Source organism: Manis javanica, chromosome 6, assembly GCF_040802235.1.
Source record: "Manis javanica isolate MJ-LG chromosome 6, MJ_LKY, whole genome shotgun sequence".
Classification (NCBI taxonomy): Eukaryota; Metazoa; Chordata; class Mammalia; order Pholidota; family Manidae; genus Manis; species Manis javanica.
The window spans coordinates 111,999,753-112,017,119 of record NC_133161.1 but is presented as its reverse complement, the minus strand read 5'-3'; the positions used below and the strand labels follow the sequence as shown (position 1 = coordinate 112,017,119).

The 17,367-nt window shown below is 38.0% G+C and overlaps 1 long non-coding RNA gene across 1 annotated transcript in view; it reads right to left on the bottom strand.

Moving 5' to 3' along the window:
• Nucleotides 1-16,283, bottom strand: part of LOC140849974 (uncharacterized) — a 30,357-nt gene extending 14,074 nt beyond the window's left edge. The window contains exons 1-3 of the long non-coding RNA XR_012132503.1: nucleotides 15,665-16,283; nucleotides 8,851-8,957; nucleotides 8,681-8,718 (exon numbers count right to left, since the gene is read on the bottom strand). This is a non-coding gene — a long non-coding RNA (uncharacterized lncRNA). The remainder of the gene's footprint in view (nucleotides 1-8,680; nucleotides 8,719-8,850; nucleotides 8,958-15,664) is intronic.
• Nucleotides 16,284-17,367: the final 1,084 nt, after the last annotated feature.

Below are 17,367 nucleotides of genomic sequence, written 5' to 3'. Positions count from 1 at the left end.
CTAATTTAATATGCTTGTATTATTTGACATTTAGGTGATTTTTAGGTTTTAATAATAGAAACAATGCTGTAGTCAACCTATTTCACTAAAAGCTTAATCTACACAATTTCTGAGAATGGAACAAAGTACGAAAATCTTGAAGCTCATTTTATATATTTACAGTTTGCTTTCCACACAGTTATGCTGTTTTATGCTCCTGTCAACACTGAACCAACACCAAACTCTACCTAGCATCATTGCAATATTTTTCAATTTTTGGCTACCAAAAGGCAAAAACACATTTAATCATTTAATTTGCATTTATTTGATTACTAAACTTGGATATTTTATAACTTTATTACTCATTTGTATTTCATCCTCCATTAATTCCTTTCTTCTACATAACCTTTCACCATTCATCTACTGAGTTTTTAAGTTTTTATTTATTTATATGGTTTTATATATTAAGTCAGAATAACCCTCTGTCTCTCAAAGTTGTGCCAAAAGTATATTCCAGTTAAAAAGGTGACTTTATATAAATAATCCTCATGAAGTTACAATTTCAATACAATAAAATTCCCTGATTTGACAGCATAATTTGATGAGTTTTGAAAAATATAGATATCAGTGTAATCAAGAGATAGGATATTTGCATCACCCAGAAAATTCTCTAACATCTCTGTTGTTGCAAAATCCCCCTAATACCTATCCCTAGAAAAAACTTTTATCTGATTTCTGTCATTACTGATTGTATGGAATTATACAATATATATTATATTGTGTCTGGCTTCTGGTAGTCAAGCATAATATTTTTGAGATTCATTCACGTTGTTGCATGTGTCCCTCACTGAAATTTTTATTTGCTGAGTATTATCACCTGTTTAATGATATTAGGGTTGTTTTAGTTTCAGGTTACTATGGATATAACTTTTATGACAGTTTGTGTACAAGCCTTTCTGTTAACATATATTTTCATTTCTATTGGATAAATATCTGAAATGTAAATGGTAAGTCATATGGTAAGCATATATTTATTTTTATATACTTATAAGTAAATATATTTATATTTAACTTTACAAGAAACCTCCAAGATGTCTCCAAACTGGTTGTATTGTTTTACATTCCTACCTGCAAAATATGGAAGTTCCTCTTAGTCCACTTTCATGCAATTTGCCTGTTAGTCTTTTCAATTTTAGCTGTTCTAATATGTGAAGTGACATCAGATTATGGTTTAAATTTGTGTTTCCTCATGACTAATAATGTCAAATTCATTTAAATGTGCTTAATGACCATTTGTATTCATTCCTTTATGAAGTATTTGTTCAAACCTTTTGCCTATTTTTACTGATTCTTTCCTTATTACTAAAATGTAAGGATTCTTTATACATGCTGTGTACAAGTACTTTATCAGATATATTCAAATATTTTCTCCCAATATGTGGCTTGCCTTTTCATTTTCTCAAGGTTGTCTTTCAAATAACGGATTTCTCATATTTATAAACTCCAATTTTCCATTCCTTCCTTTTATTTAATTTGTATGTTTATGTATATTGTGTCCTTTCTAACAAATCTACATCTACCCCAGGGTTGTGAAGACTCTCTTTTTTTACTTATTCTTTTTAGATGTTCTGTAATTTTAGTTTTTATATTTAGTGCTATAATTCATTTTGAGTTAATGTATGTGAATGACATGAGTCAAGGTTCACTTTTTTCTTTATGAAAATAAACAATTGTTGCAACATTTTTTATAAGGCTCTGCTTGCCCCCATGGAATTAGCAATGCACTTGTATAAAAAATCAACTGACCATATATGTGTAAGTGTATTTTTGAACTCACTGTTCTGTTCCATTGGCCTATATATCTATGCATAGACAAAACCACACTGTCATTACTATAGCTTCAGTAAGTTAGAAGTTGCCTATCTTTGATCTTTTTTAAAATTGTTTTAAATACTCTGGGTTTTCTGCATTTCCACATAAATTTTGGAATCAATTTTTACCACGAAAAAAAAAAAACAACTGCAATGTTTATTGGGATTGTCATGTATCACAGGTTAATTTGGGGAGAAGTTATTTAAGCAATATTGAACCTTCCAATCCATGAACATGACATTTATCCTGGCTTCATAAAAATGAGTTATGAACTATTTCTACCTATTTTGCATCTGAAAGAATTCACATAGGATTGGGATTTTTCATTCTTTAAAAATTTGGTGGAATTGACCAGTGGTGCCATTGGCTAGACATTTTTGGGGGGGAAGATTTTTAAGCTATTGTTTTTAACTTCTTCACGAGTCCATTTTGGTAATTTATGTCTCCCACAGAAGTTTCTGCTTTACCTACATTGTCAAACTTATTGTCGTAATTTTATTCATAATATTTTCCTCATATTAATGTCTGTAGGATCTACAATGATATATCCTCCTTTATTTTCTTATATTGATAATTGGTGACTTTCTTCTTTTAGTCTTGACCAGACTAAGACAGGCTTATCAATTTTCTCTATTGCCTAAAAATCTTTATTATCTCTTATAATATTCTTCTTTCTGAAGTCTACTTTATCTGATAATACAGCCACTGCTGTTCCTTCTTACTAGTATTTGCTTGGTAAATCTTTTTTAATCCTCTTACTTTTTATACTGTTATCTTTATATTTAAAAATATGCTTCTCATAGACAGCATAAAGTTGGATCTCCCTTTTTATACAATCTGACATTTTCTGCCCTTTCATCAGAGAGTCTTTATGAAGTCTAGTGTGGGTCTAATTTACTCCAAATAGAGTAGAACCAAGCATATTGATAAAGTCAAGAATTTGGCTTGCTCCGGATTGATAATATTTATCCAAAAGGATGCATACTTCTTTAATTGGTACATTTGTGTATAAGTATTTGCATAAATAGTTCATTGCATTAAGATAACATCTGCTAAAACTTGCAGCTATCAAGAACCATCACAAATCGTACATTCTATAAAATCACCAGTTTTTCCACCCCATAATTCATAGATTATATAACAAGTCTTTCTTCAATAATTATAATGGCATCATTTTAAAATCACTAATCACATTTAAGATGTGTATTACATGAATCCTTCTGGTGTTTAGAAGCTTAGGTAAATGATCTATTGTGGCTAACAAACTTTACCACATTTTTTCACATTAATTTTCCACAACTTCTTATTTATACATTAATGTTTATTTGAGTTCTTTCTGACATTCTAGGGACCTATGTGTCCAATTTGTTCTGGTACCACACTATTTCAATTATTATAGCTTTGTAATATGTTTTGATATCAAGAAAGAGAAGACTCATTTGTCTTTTTTTTCCATTTTCTTTACAAAATTGACTTTGGATATTCTTATCTTAATACTTCTCTAGAAGTTTAAACTCTTTTTTTCGTGGATAGAAAAAAAGTTATTGATTTTTCATTGAAATAATATTTAAATACTAAATTGTAAGACAACATCTTTTTATCGTACAGTATGTTTTCCCAAATATTCATCATCTTTCACATCACTTTTTAGTATTTTGCTGTTTTACTCATTTCTTATATTCTTGCACATATGTAGATTCTGATTTTTTGCTATAGTGAAGGGCATTGCTTCCTAGTTTCCTGTAGTTCATTTCAGTATATAGAAAAGCTATTGGTTTTTATCCATTATTTCATATCATGAATATTATACATCTTATTTTTGAAAAACTTCTTTATGAACCTAAGTTTATTTATATCATTCAGTATTTATTGAGCATCTCTCCATACCAGACACTGTAGTTCTCATCCACATGACTATGTTCTTATCCACCACTATATTTTTTTCCTGCACATCTGTAAACCACATGTTTTAAAATGAGCTCTAAAATTTTACACACAATCAAGCTCCAATCTCTTACTCTGGTTCTTAAGCCAGATCCTCTCTATCTTGGTTTTAGTCCACCTTTCTGGGGTTTAGAATACATCATTTTCTCCCACATGTCTTCTGTTCCACCTACTGAGACAGACATTGTAATTCTTTCATATCTTGATTATGCATTTCTGCATGCATTTCCTATTTTATTACTAGGGAATTCCGACTCAAATGGCACTTCCTGTCTATAGCTGTCCTTGACCACATGTTCAGACAGAATTAGCCTCTCTCTCATTTGTATTACCATAGCAGTGTGTACACACTTCTATGGTAATACAGGTCACATCATATTACATTTATTTTATCATGCCTCTGTCACTCCTCAAGAGGCTGTGGCTTCCTTCTTACTCATCTTTGTATCCTCAGTAGTCAATATAGTTTTATAAAATTTTTTAAATGAGAGAATTAATTTATTAATTAGTTTTAAATAAAAACTAGTGATTTATTATTTCTGGAACCCATCATTCTTTTCTAATTAGAATTGTGGCACTCTTCCATTTGCATTCTCTTGAGGCTACTGATACTTTCTATTATTTTCTAAAAGATTATCACTCATGGTTCGGAGGTCACATCTAAAGTATTTTCACTATAAAGTAATGTGTCTGGAGCTAAAACTCAAATTATTTTACATTAGAGCTCTAAGTATCTCCTATTCTTCTCTTATTTTCATCTCTGGCTTAGGTTTCTTGTTGATGATGTTGATTTTTCTTTTTTCAATTAGAAAACCATCTTACTTTCTGTATAATGGAAGGGAAGTGGGAGTCCAAATCTGTAATTCAAGAGAATTATAATCTGGCTGAGACAATAGATATAAACACCAAAGTAAAGGTAGAGTGTGACAATAGCCAAGGCAGAGATATTGCCGTGGTACCCTGGGAGAGCAGAGGAAAGGCAGGTTTTTCATGGGAAGATTGAAAAGTGCTCCTAGGAAGAGAGAGAGTGGGCTTCGCTTTGTAGGATGGAGAAGAACCGCAGCAAGAGCACCTCAGGTAAAAGAGCACAGCCTTTCTGAACTTTAATTTAAAACTATGAAAGAAATTCTCTTAATAACGATTCTTATTGATTGGATTGATGGTAGGAAAAATCAGATGTTCTTCCAATATTTTCTATTTCAATAAATAACACCTCTACCCACCCAGTTGCCCTAAAATTCACCCCTGACACTCCCTTTCTTTTATCCCCAGTCTACAGTTGATCTTCAAGACCTATTCATGATGCCCCCTGCCACCACCTGAAGATGCCTTTGTCCTGCAGTGCTGATGCAGATGCCTGACCAACTTCCCCACAGCCATTCTCGGCTGCCTCCAAACCACTTCCCACACTGCAATCAGAACTATCTTTCATAAAATGCAGATCGTGTCATGCCTTGGCTTACAACCCTTCAATAACTTCCTGCCGCCCTTGAGAGAGTCCCTGTTCCATGGGACTTTATAAAGCCCCCCACAGTCCAGGCCCCATCTATCTTCAATAGCTCCCCCCCCACCCCCAATGGGCCACTGTTTTTTTCCTCTTTATACGCCTCACTTTGTTTTTGGTCTTTTGGTTTTTTTGGTGAGTGAACATAATTTTTAAAAATATTCTAATTGTTTGAGAATCAGTGAGTAATAGTGGAAAGATTCCTATGATGTAGAGTCAGAAAACCTATGCTTATGTCCAAGTTCTCTCACTTAAAATATATGTGACCTTGGACAAGTTACTTAGTCTTTATGACATCCTTTTTTTCTCATTTTTAAAATGGGGGTAATAATAATCCCTATATAAAATATTGTAAAGATTCAGTGAAATAATGTATATGGGAAGAATATTCTATAAGCTGTAACACATTATGCAAGTGTTAGTAATAATATCATCACCTACTAAAAAACATCTACAGTCAGGTAAATAAATAACACTGCTTTGGATATTAAAGAGTTAGCATGAGATAATAACTGGGAAGAGCCCAAGCTCACATACAGAAAGAAATTCTTTAATGAATTAGGTTTAATATACAGTTTAAAGGGAGATTAGGCAGTTTAAGGTAATGGAAAAATTGCATCAAACTACTGAAGATTTAAGGAGTGAACAGCATGAAAGTTTTATCATTTACTTTTAAAGAGCCAGACATTGTACTATGGTTTTTTCTTAATATTTTCTAGAATATGACTTATTTGGAATGTAGCATAATGTTCCTGATATTTTGTAAATATTTGTAAATTTTTTAATACTATTAGTGTTTTTGGCAGATTATTATTTTCCTTTAAACAGGCTATTTCAAAAGATTTGCTGCATTCCTGTGATTTAATAATATTCATGAACAGGTTTTTTTTTTTTCCCCTGAAGGCCTGTATCCCCAATTTAGTAATGAAATTCGGTGAGGAAAAATTGGGTTTATTTAATGGAAATTAATTGTATGGCTTAAAAGGACAACAGAAATGCCTTTACTTCAATAAACAAGAGACAAGTGCACTTGGAAAACCTTTTCTCCATGTGGCATGAATCCCAAGCAAGCTGAATTGATGCAGCAGCATTTAGCTAACTGTGCTACTTTTCCTCTTTTATATTCCCTCTGCCTTTAATTCAGGTAACAGCGGGAAGCTGCACTTGACCATTTTCAGACACATTCCTTTGCATGGGTTTCAACTGCTGCAAAGGAGTTCCACTACTGCCATCTAGCGCATCTTATAAAGGGATTCAGCAGTTTTAGTTCAGTAGAGCTGGTTTATATTTAGTTCGAAATGTAGGACGGAGGGAAATGGAGGGCAGGGGTTGCAGAAATTTAATTAAAGCTAACACTTTTTGAGACAGTGTTTTAAATGTCCTACATTAATTAGTAAGAGGTGCTGGGTCACAGACAACTTATTATGGGCTTATGAGCTACATGTTTGTGAGTAAAAATTGCAGTATTTCCAGCATCTCTGGCCTGGCTTTAGTGCATCTGCATATTAATAGGTGTTTCTAAGGGGTGGTGAGAGGTACATCTCCGTAACAATAGGTAATTACATGGGGAAGCACGGGCTTATCTTAACCAGAGAGGTTGGGTGGGGCTCTCTTCTTCAGCAGCTGAGTTGAGACGAGGGACAACTATTTGTGAACAATAAACGGGTTTCTTAAACTTTATTTCTTCCTCTGACTGATTTTGGTTTCAAAGGTATTTTGCCCCAGGATTTTACCCCACGAAGTTACACTGTTTCAGGGGAAAGTTGCAGGAAATGAGATGTAAGGGACAGTGAAACTAAATGAGATTTTTTAAGTTTGTGAAAGATCATGGTTAGAATGGTGGAGGGCTCAGCTGAGACAAAGGAGAATAGATTTGAATTGCAGCTGCATAGTTTCTCTGGACACAGGATGCTATATCTCTTTTAGAACCTCTCTACTCTTCTGCAAAATTATTACGTTTGTCAACAAGACCGGCCCCTTGGGGCTTCTCTCTTTTCCACTCCTTCATTTTCCCAACCCTCTCTAAAGGCTCCCCCTCAGACAAGTGCCAGGCACTCAGTGCTCATTCTTTGCTAGAAATTAGTGTTTCGCTAAAATTACATTTTAGTAATGTACTAAATTTACACTTAGTAAAGCTGTTACCAAAGGGTACATATCACCACAATCATCAGGATCTTTTGACTTTTTTAGGGAATGACTGCATGGAATTAAATTTAATTTCAGATAGCAAAGACTGATGAAAGAGTTTGGAGTTGACAGCCTCCCTTTCTTAAATTTTTCCATATAAGGAATTAAAAACATACTGTCATTCACAAAGTTTCTCAGTTATGAAACCTGTGCGTTGTCTTTGACACTTTCTTTTCCCTCATACCTCCACCACTAATCTAACTCGATATGCTACCACCACACACACACACACACACACACACACACACACACACACACACACACACACGAGTAAATACAGATCCAATTAATCTCTCAATATGTGGATTCTAGCTCCTGAAAGTCTCTCAAATCCATCTACATTTCTTAGTTACCACTTACATTACACTAGTGTAAGTCAAAATCACCATTTACCCAGCTAACATCTCTCTACATGCAATATTCATCTGGCAGCTAGAATAATATTTTTTAAATAAATTCAATCACGTATAGTCTTGTTTAACACTCTTGAGTGATTTTCTTTTGATTTTCAAATAAATTCCAGACATTTCAACATGACCTAAAAGCCCCTATGACCTGGCCTCTGCCCAGCTCCCCAAACTGATCTCTCGCCAGCCTCTTCCTTCTGTGCCTGCACCATTGACACTAGTCTTCTCTCAGTTTCTCTAAAGGGCCAAACTTCATGTCACTTCAAGGCTTTTGAACATGCTATTCTCTATGCCCATTCTTCATTCTACTGTCTCCTTGCACTTTTTCAATGTTGCATTAATCACAAGTTATTTGTATGATATATTATTTAACCTCTATCTCTAAACCCAAATTTTATGTTCTATGAAGTCAGATGCCAAGTTTATCTTTCTTCTATACCCAGGTCAAAATAAGACAACTATAACTCCAGGGGGAAAATCTCAGGGCAAAATACCTCTAAAACCAAAATCAGTCAAAGGGAGAAATAAAGTGAAGAAACCAGTTTATTTCTTACAAGCAGTCGTCCCATCTCTCTCTTGACCAGGCTGCAGCAGAAGGGCACTCCACCCAACCTCTCTGGTCCAGATAAGCCCTCTTTTGCCCTTGTAATTACCTATTGGTACATAGATGGACCAATTCTATCCACCACTTGGAAACACCTATTGATATGCAGATGCACTAAAGCCAGGTGAGAGATTCTGGAAATATTACAATTTTACTCACAGCCCACCCCTCCATAAATCTCACCTCACAATCTTCACATTTCCCATCTTCCGCAATGGCCCCTGGGCAAGAAAACAGAAGCATTGTAACCAGGCTAATAACATAAAATAGCAACAGCAATATAACCATGATAATCCTCAAGCAAGAGGCTTCAGCTAGGTTCAAAGTCTTATGCAGATTAAGTAAAAGCTCACCCCTTCCACAGGTAGGCAGTAGCTGAAAGGTAGAGTTCAGAGCCATCATCATATGGCAGCTGCAGCCAGGGGCACATCCAGGCTACAGGGACTGTAGAAGAAATAACCTTAAGGGTGGTAAAATACATGTTTTTAGTGACACAAGCATAAGCAAGTCTTGTCCATCAGGTAGGATGCATGCAAGAGAGTGGTCCTGTGATAGGACAGTGGCAGGAATGGGATCTCATCCTGGTCTAGTACACCAGACTGTTACCTTCCTCCCTGTGGGAGTTACAGATGTAACCTATGGGAGGTACATGCACTGGCCATAAAGATAAAACAAAACTTCCCTGCAAGATGCTACTACCCCCGGATATTTTGGGTACACTACTGTGATCTTTGGGGGCCACTCTACTGTTACTCCAGGGACACACCTGAGGCTCAGTCTGAACTCACCTGCAGTGGCCTGTAACCACAGGTCCTGTGGGATATCCACACCCAAAATATATTCAGGGATGGGAGAAATGTACACAGGTATACTCCTTTCAGAGTAAAAACCCTATATCTCCAAGAGATTTGGGCTTTCCTCACTCAAATTGCCTTACCCCCATTAACCATCTATCACAGCAGGGGTCCAAGGAAAACGCTCAGGGTTGCCATAAATCAAAGAACATTCATCTCCTATGTCCACCAGTGCCAGGACACCTTGTACATTCACAGGAGACCAATGAATTGCTAATTCTACATGTGGCCTCTGGTGCCATCACATCCCCCAAGGTGGGGGCCTTGACCCTACCCTCAGTCAAAACATGACACCCAATCATTGTCCTGTGGGGGTGAGGGCACAGGCGGGGCCTGAGTACTGTACCCTAGCAAGTCTCGCAGAGACACAGGCTGGATGTGGGGTTTGGCCTCTGGCTTCCATGTCCTGGACCTCTGAGGCTAGAACTGCTACTCTGGCTTTAATTGGTGCCACAGTTCCAGTGAGATCCTATTGGGCTGCCCATCGAGTTTTTCTTTCACTACCCCAGTCTTTATCAAATCATTCCACATCTGGGTCCTTGAGACCTTCATGGGGCCCTTTGCACCTCTCCTTTCAGTCATAGCCTGTACTTCCTTCCAGCCTCACTGTTTCAACCTTCCCCAGATCTGCTGAAGTATGAGCAGCCTCACTTATGTGTTGCCCTATTATATAGGGGGCAAGAATAGTCACTAGGGACCCAAGGAGAGATGGGGGAACTGTATGGAGCACCAGATTTCTCATTCCTACTATGAACAACTCATTAGGGCCTTAGGGTCCATATTACACGTGATATTTTTCATGCCCAATTCCTGCAACACCTGTTGAAGCTCTGTATATGTTTTCCAGCTAGTGGGAAAGCATAGTAAATCAACCTGATTAGGCCACACTGCCCTGATGGCTTCTGTCAGCCTATCCAGAAGCACCCAATTCCCTGAGATGAGCACTTTGCAACCGCGGCCAGAGAGAAGGGTGAGTCATCAGGGAAGCCAGTCTGCTCATTTCAGAACCTGGCATAACAATGTTCTCCACTCCCAAATCCCAGAGACACAAAAGCCATGTAGGCAAATCCGATGGCCTCTGCCTATACCAGACGCTCATGTCCACCAGCCCATCCTCCTACAGGGCTGGGTCACAGAGTGCTCCACAACCTGGGGAGAGTCAGCTCCTCTTCTTCAGGAGCCGGTGGTGGTGGTGGTTGTGTTTTTACTTTCTTACAACGGAGCGGACCATTAACACAAGAGAGGATGGTGCCTCAGGCAGTGGCCTCTGCAAGATGGGCTCTCCGCCCCACCCTCTCGTCCTCTCCTGACACCTCCTCCGCCATCTCTGGGGCTGAAGGGGCCGCTCTCCCTCCCCCGCCCCCATGCCCTTCTGCAAAGCGGAATCACCTGCTGCCTCCCCCCTTGCTGCTGCTAAGGAGTTTTCCAGCAGTGTGACCTGTCCTCTCGATAACTGTCTCTCTTCCTTAAGGGCCTCCCATAGGTCATCACCCAGCTCCTCCAAATATGTCTCTCTCCTGCCAAAGTCTCTCTCACTCTCCTCGATAACACTTTCCACTATCTCGATGAAAAGAGATCCTCCAATGCCAGCTGCTGCACAGCCGCTCAGGGCATCTAAGCAGTCTTCCATCTGATGGAGAGCTAATTCTACAGCTTCTGGTGTCTTCACTCTTCCTCAATTCTGGGGAAGGCCCCACCACTCTAGGAGGTGCTTTACCCTAGACCAATTCCCCACTACAGGCTCCCCAGTTGGAAGCCCCATATATAGGGGTTCCCAAGTGAAGCTGCACCCTCTACCACTGCAACCACTGGGGCCTCCCCACCATCCCTACAGACAGCCTGCCCAAGGGTCACACCCATGTAGACAGATTTCAGGTTCTGAGGTTGTGCCGACTACTGCCAGATGTAACTCGGGAGAAAATCCCGGGGGCAAAATACCTCTAAAACTGTAATCTGTCAAAGGGAGAAATAAAATTAAGAAACCCATTTATTTCTTACAAGCAGTCATCTTGCATCTCTCTCTACCCAGCTGCAGCAGAAGAGCAAGCTCCACCCAACCTCTCCGGCCCTTGCTCACCCTTGTCATATTTCCTGTAATGGAGCTCTGTACATGTTTTCCAGCTAGTGGATAAGTATGGTACATCAACGTGATTAGGCCACACTGCCCTGATGGCTGCTGTCAGCCTATCCAGAAGCACCAGATTCCCTGAGGCGGGCACTTTGGTGTTAACATACTAATATGGAGATGGACTAATTCTCTGCACCCCTTGGAAACTCCCATTGATATGCAATGTACTAAAGCCAGGCAAGAGATTCTGGAAATACTACAATTTTACCCACAGCAACTAATAAAAATTTGTTCAAAAAGTTAATGAATTATTTATTGCCTCCTATAATTTTGGTTGCTTTAAATATGTTTTTTGCTTCACAGTAAGATCCTCAAAGCAAAGTTTTAAAGAGCCCTCATGTTGGAGATGGTTGCAGAGATGACTCAGGCATGACCTTACAACCTAATAGAGACAGAGCATAGAGAAAAATTCGTATAATTCAACATTCAACATGTCATGATGTGCAAAATGAGCATATTTCTTCGGAAACACAAAGGAGGAAGGTGTTAAGTCAGTTTGGCTGAATCTGAATAGACATGTCAGAGAAGATGAAATTGCAGCTGAAGTTTTGAAACATGAATAAGAGGTTACAAGTGGCAAATAGGGGAAGGGTGATCAAGGAAGCCAGGTCAGAGAAGTGAGAAAGGATGCAACAGTTTCAATGTAGGGAAAGGGTGGGGCTGTTACCTTATTTCTCCATCACAGTTATCAAATGCATACAGTGGACATTTAATTAACACTTGTGGTTTGACTTTTGGAGAATGGTCAGCAGTGTGGAAATAACAATATGTAAGTTATCTTGGTAAAGTCAGAATATGATAATAAACAGAATGAGCTTTCTTCCATTTTCAATATTCATCCATATTGGAACAATTTTATTTGACATAACTTTAATGAAACACTAATAAGAATAACATTTCTGGGCCTCCCCATATGTTGGGTCAAAACAGCTTGCATGTGAAACCTCTCTGAAAAAGGGTTCTAAGTTTTAGCTGAAGATTAACTCATGAAATTAAACCAAAATTTTTCCCTATTAAACTATTCTCCAGAAATATTGTCAAGTTGAGGCTAATGTTTTCCCCCAGAACTTCTGTATTTCTAGCCTGAGAGAATGAGAGGGTGACATTCTCTGAGCTTTGTGCTTACACTTTTAAACAAATCCTCGATTACTCTCCTTTGACAGTCAAGTGTGCCTCCTTTACACCTGTTACTGATCCTTGGCATGCTTCTATCCAAAAAAAATAAGCATCAGAGTTCTCCGCTTTTGACTATTTCCTTAGTCAAAACATAAAATGTTAAAATGTAAATAAATAGTTAATTATCACTTAAAAAATCTTGTCCCACCCTAAATCTCTTTTGTGGCTTAGAATTGGTATCAGGAAGCCAATCCCTCACTGTTCCCTTAATTTTTAGAGAATTGAAAAAGTTAGCAAAGAAAGTCAAGTTATTTATATTTGAAGAAGAGAAATGTTTAATGTTTAATACTATACATGAATTCTCAATTGTCTAAGTAAAATACAAGGACAATAACTGAATTGCTGCTTATGGAAAAAATGGAAGAAAGGAACATATTTATAAAGGTTCTCTAACACAGTAGATTAGGCTTCTAGAAGTGGGTAAGGATCAGGAGCAAATTATACAAGCCTCATGCTTTCCTTATTAATGATTTTAAGTAAACAGAAAGTCAAAAGGTTTAATGATGGGTATTTTAAGTGAATAACTTCAGTTTTCATATATAAGACTCACCATTCCTTTGCATGGCTTGGTCTTGCTTCAGAGTTTCCTGTTAATATATTAGTACTGTTAAGCAGAAAGACAGACGTGAGTGGGATGAGAGGAGGGTGGAACCCACCAAGAACTCAGGGAGTTAATCAGATTAAGCCAGAGAGCCAGAAAGGTCAGAGCTGATGCCCTTTGCAATGTGACTTCAATCCACATGCTCTGAATCTGGGCTGACCTTGAGACTTGCTTTACCTAATGCAAGTGAGATAGGGCAGAGACATGAGACAGGCATCATAATTTTCTTTTAAAATGCTGAGATAAGCATAATAAGAACAGGAGGGGCTTACCTTATTAATGCAGGGCACGCAGTCTTAACTGATGTGTACCCAATACTTGGGAATAGCCACTATCTTGGACAGGAACAAAAGTCTTGTCCTACAGAATCACCTGGGTAATGCGGTGTTGTCTGTCACCTGAGATAGACATCATGAGGCCACCTGACAAGCTTACACCCCCAACCCGTTACCTTTATCCCATTCTTCAAAGCCTTCCATAATCTCTTGCCTGGCCTTAGTGAACCTCCTTATCAAGGGGTAGAGAGCAGCAGTCCATCTCCATATCAATAGGTAATTACAATGGCGGGCATGGTCTTATCTGGACTGGAGAGGTTGGGGGGGGGGTTCCCTTTTTGCAGCCAGGTGGCAAAAGACAGGGCCAAGCAGAAGTGGACGACTGCTTGTAAGCAATAAAGGGGTTTCTTTCTCCCACTGTATTTCTCCTTTTGACTGATTTTAGTTCAGAGGTATTTTGTCCTGGCTGGGAAGATATATTCCCCACTGGAATCACACCAGCACTCCCCTTTCTTGGAGTGTGCATTTTCAAGAGACTTCTCACTGCTCAGCCTATCACACTGTGTCCCTGTGCTCTCCCAGAGGGTCTTTGTCGCTTGGCTGTGCCACTCCATCTTCCAGACTTCAAGCACAAGTCTGCAGTCCCTCTGTCCTACTCTAGATTAGCAAGTAAACCTGCCTTTGCCTACCTTGACTCTGGCTCGCTTTACCCTTGGAGTGTATGCAAATAAAACTTGCATTCTGGTTAACTATTGTCTCTGCCCTTCAATTCTTTGTTGTGGCCGGACAAGGACCAAGGAGAACAAACTCAACACTCCGACAGTACAATTTATTATAGAAACATAGTATTTACTGCACTGAAAAAGAGACTGTCACATTAAAGGTTTATGTCTATAAGAATTACATTTCTGTGCCTAAGAACCCTAGGGTAGGATTCATCACTCCTGCTCTGATACTGAATCACACTCCCTTTCAATAGAAATGTGTCTTTTACAATATGGAGTAGATCTCAAAGGAAAAGTTGGGGTAAGCTGGGGACCCCAGAACTGAGGGACAATTTAGCACAAAGATAGGGATGAGTGTCTCAGGCAGGGTTCTAGGCCCAACTCCACCCAACCAGTTGTGGGGCCTTGAGCAAGTCGCTTCAAATTACCAGGCAATGCTTCCATTATTAAGCTAGAAAATACTTCTATGTTTAAGATTCAGTTAGAACCAGTGGCTATAGTGAAGCAACACTTTAATAATTTAAGAAGCTATTCAATTGTCATAAAAAAGTAATTTTCTTTCTTCCAAACCTCCAGATTATGGAGATTTTTCTGCCTAGTTTCACTTCAAAGAGGCATTATGTGCATCAAGAGTGACATGGCCATAAGGAATTGTAGAAATTTTATTATCTGTTGATATGGATGAGAAACTAAAATTTCCATATTAAAACCATCAGATGACTTTTAAATGGATAACATTAAATTACTGTGAGAAATGTTCAATATTTTCTCATCTGTACACAGTTTCTTGGTAGAGGAAAGCTGCAATCTAGTTTCTTCGGCTAAATGACTGTTTTCCACTTTGTCCCCAAGCTTACTACTAAACTTGTCCCAAATGCAAGAGGATGAAATTAAATAATTTCGTGTGTGTGTGTGTGTGTGTGTGTGTGTGTGTGCTCCAGAGAAAGAGAAACAGAGAAAGAAAGAAGCAGAAAGGTAAGAAGATATCTCTGAAGGGTATATTTTAAAATTATTTCCCCAAAACTATGAGTGTTTGGCTTTTTAATGATACATATAAGCAGGATATTTGTAATGTGAAGCCTAAAACAAATAATCTTTTATTCAATAAACTTTGCTTTTTTGTATTTATAATGTAATAGTTGGAAATCTAAATGTCAGGACTGATTTTATTTTTTTTCAACAACAGCATGAGAAAAAGTGAGAAATACATAATCTTGCCTCAGCCCTCTCAGACCCAAATTATAAAAAAGAAAGAACTGTTGAGACATTAAAATGAAGTCAGTTAAAACTTTTCTAATTTCTATTGAGAATGTAATGTTCTTTGAAAGGATGCAAGATTCTGAGAGTGGGACATCATGTCTTAAGGAGCTATAGGCATAATTTGTAAAGAAAGCCAGTTGCTACTTACACTTAGTCTCTTATATTTTGTGACTCTTCTTTTCTCCAACAGATCTGAGCACAGTTCCCAGCACATATTAGATCTAAATATTTCTTGATTGACTGCTTGCTAAAAGTAATAAATACCCAAGATTAATCAGCAACAACTAGTTTATCTAAACAGGTTAAATTATACCCAGCTAGTAAGAAGGTGGAAGAGAGTGTTCTTTACTGCAAGAGAGACAGAGGCAGGTAGGAAATGAGGAGGGAGGGACAGGAGACACGAAGGAGAAATATCTTCATCAAATTTGGAAAAAAAATAAACCAGGGCTGCTTCTATGTCCCTAGTCTCAGAAAGGAAAAGAGAAATAAGAGAAATGAGTGTTTATTGAGTATCTATCATGACCAGATACTCTGATTGTTTGTTGGAATTTAAATATAGCTGTTTCTACCTTCTTCCTGATATAAAGGGACCTTATAAAAATAGAGATCAGAGAGAATAAAAAAGAAAATTATTCTTTCAGTTAATAGCAGAGCCTACAGTTGTCCTACCACTTAGCCACACTGTCTCTGAGTAATGGCAGGATAGATGAACTGCAAGGAAAGCAACAAAGGAAAAAAGGTCACAAAAGCTGGGTACTTGAAATGTCCATAATGATTCCTTATATCTGAATAGTAAGATATAAGGTAACTTACATTTATTTTATTTTTCTTACCCATGTTTTATAATAGATAACTATTATAATCGCTTGAGTAAATAAGGAAGAAAAACTAAGAATTTAAATAAATAAATGGTGCAGAGAGCCAATGAAAAGAGGAAAATGGCATCCAGCCTTTTCTCAGTACTCTAAGGTTTTAGTAAAAAGGACTGAGAAAAACTGCAAAAAAATCCCTGACATAAAAAGAGTGAGGAAGGTTGAGTGCAGGAGAACAAGATAGAAAAAAATTGCAGATAAATAAACCTATATGTTTTGATAACCATCCTGTTAAACTAAGAAATAAGCAAGAATAGAAATGACCCTGTATATCTGTGGACATGGAGATAGGTGCAATGGGAATATTTAAGTCATTTTTTTCTCATGAAATCTTTGATTTTAACTGGCCTTGGTACAGCCAATGCATGAGTGTTTTGTTCTGTTTTGTTTTGTTTTAGGTTATTTATTTTAACTCCCTAATTTTGATAATTCTTTCCACATTTCCATGTGCAGTAACTTCATTGATGGCATCACACTAGTCTTTTCTCAGTTTCTGCAAGCATAGCTAGCTCCTCTTCACCATAAGGCTTTTGCACACACCATTCCATCTAGAACAATATATTCTCCTGTATGGTCCAATGTTTCCCCACGGCCACCTCTCAATCCGTCTCTAGGTCTCAACTACCATGTCACCTTCTCTGAGCTTTTGCTGATTCCTCTACTTCCCTATCTAAAGGAGCTGCAGTCACACCACTATGTACCCTCCACTCTCCCCAATTTTGGTTCCCTATGTCAACCCCTGCATCATTGCTATAACTCCAGGGGTAAAATCCTGGGGCAAAATACCTTTGAAACCAAAATCAGTCAAAGGGAGAAATCATTTCTTACAAGGAGTCATCCACTTCTGCTCTCCAGTGTCTAGTGACACGGCTGCAGAAGAAGGGACCCCACCCAATCTCTCCAGTCCAGATATGCCCTCACTCGCCCTTGTAATTACCTATTGATATAGAGATGGCTACTCACCACCCCTTGGAAGCAC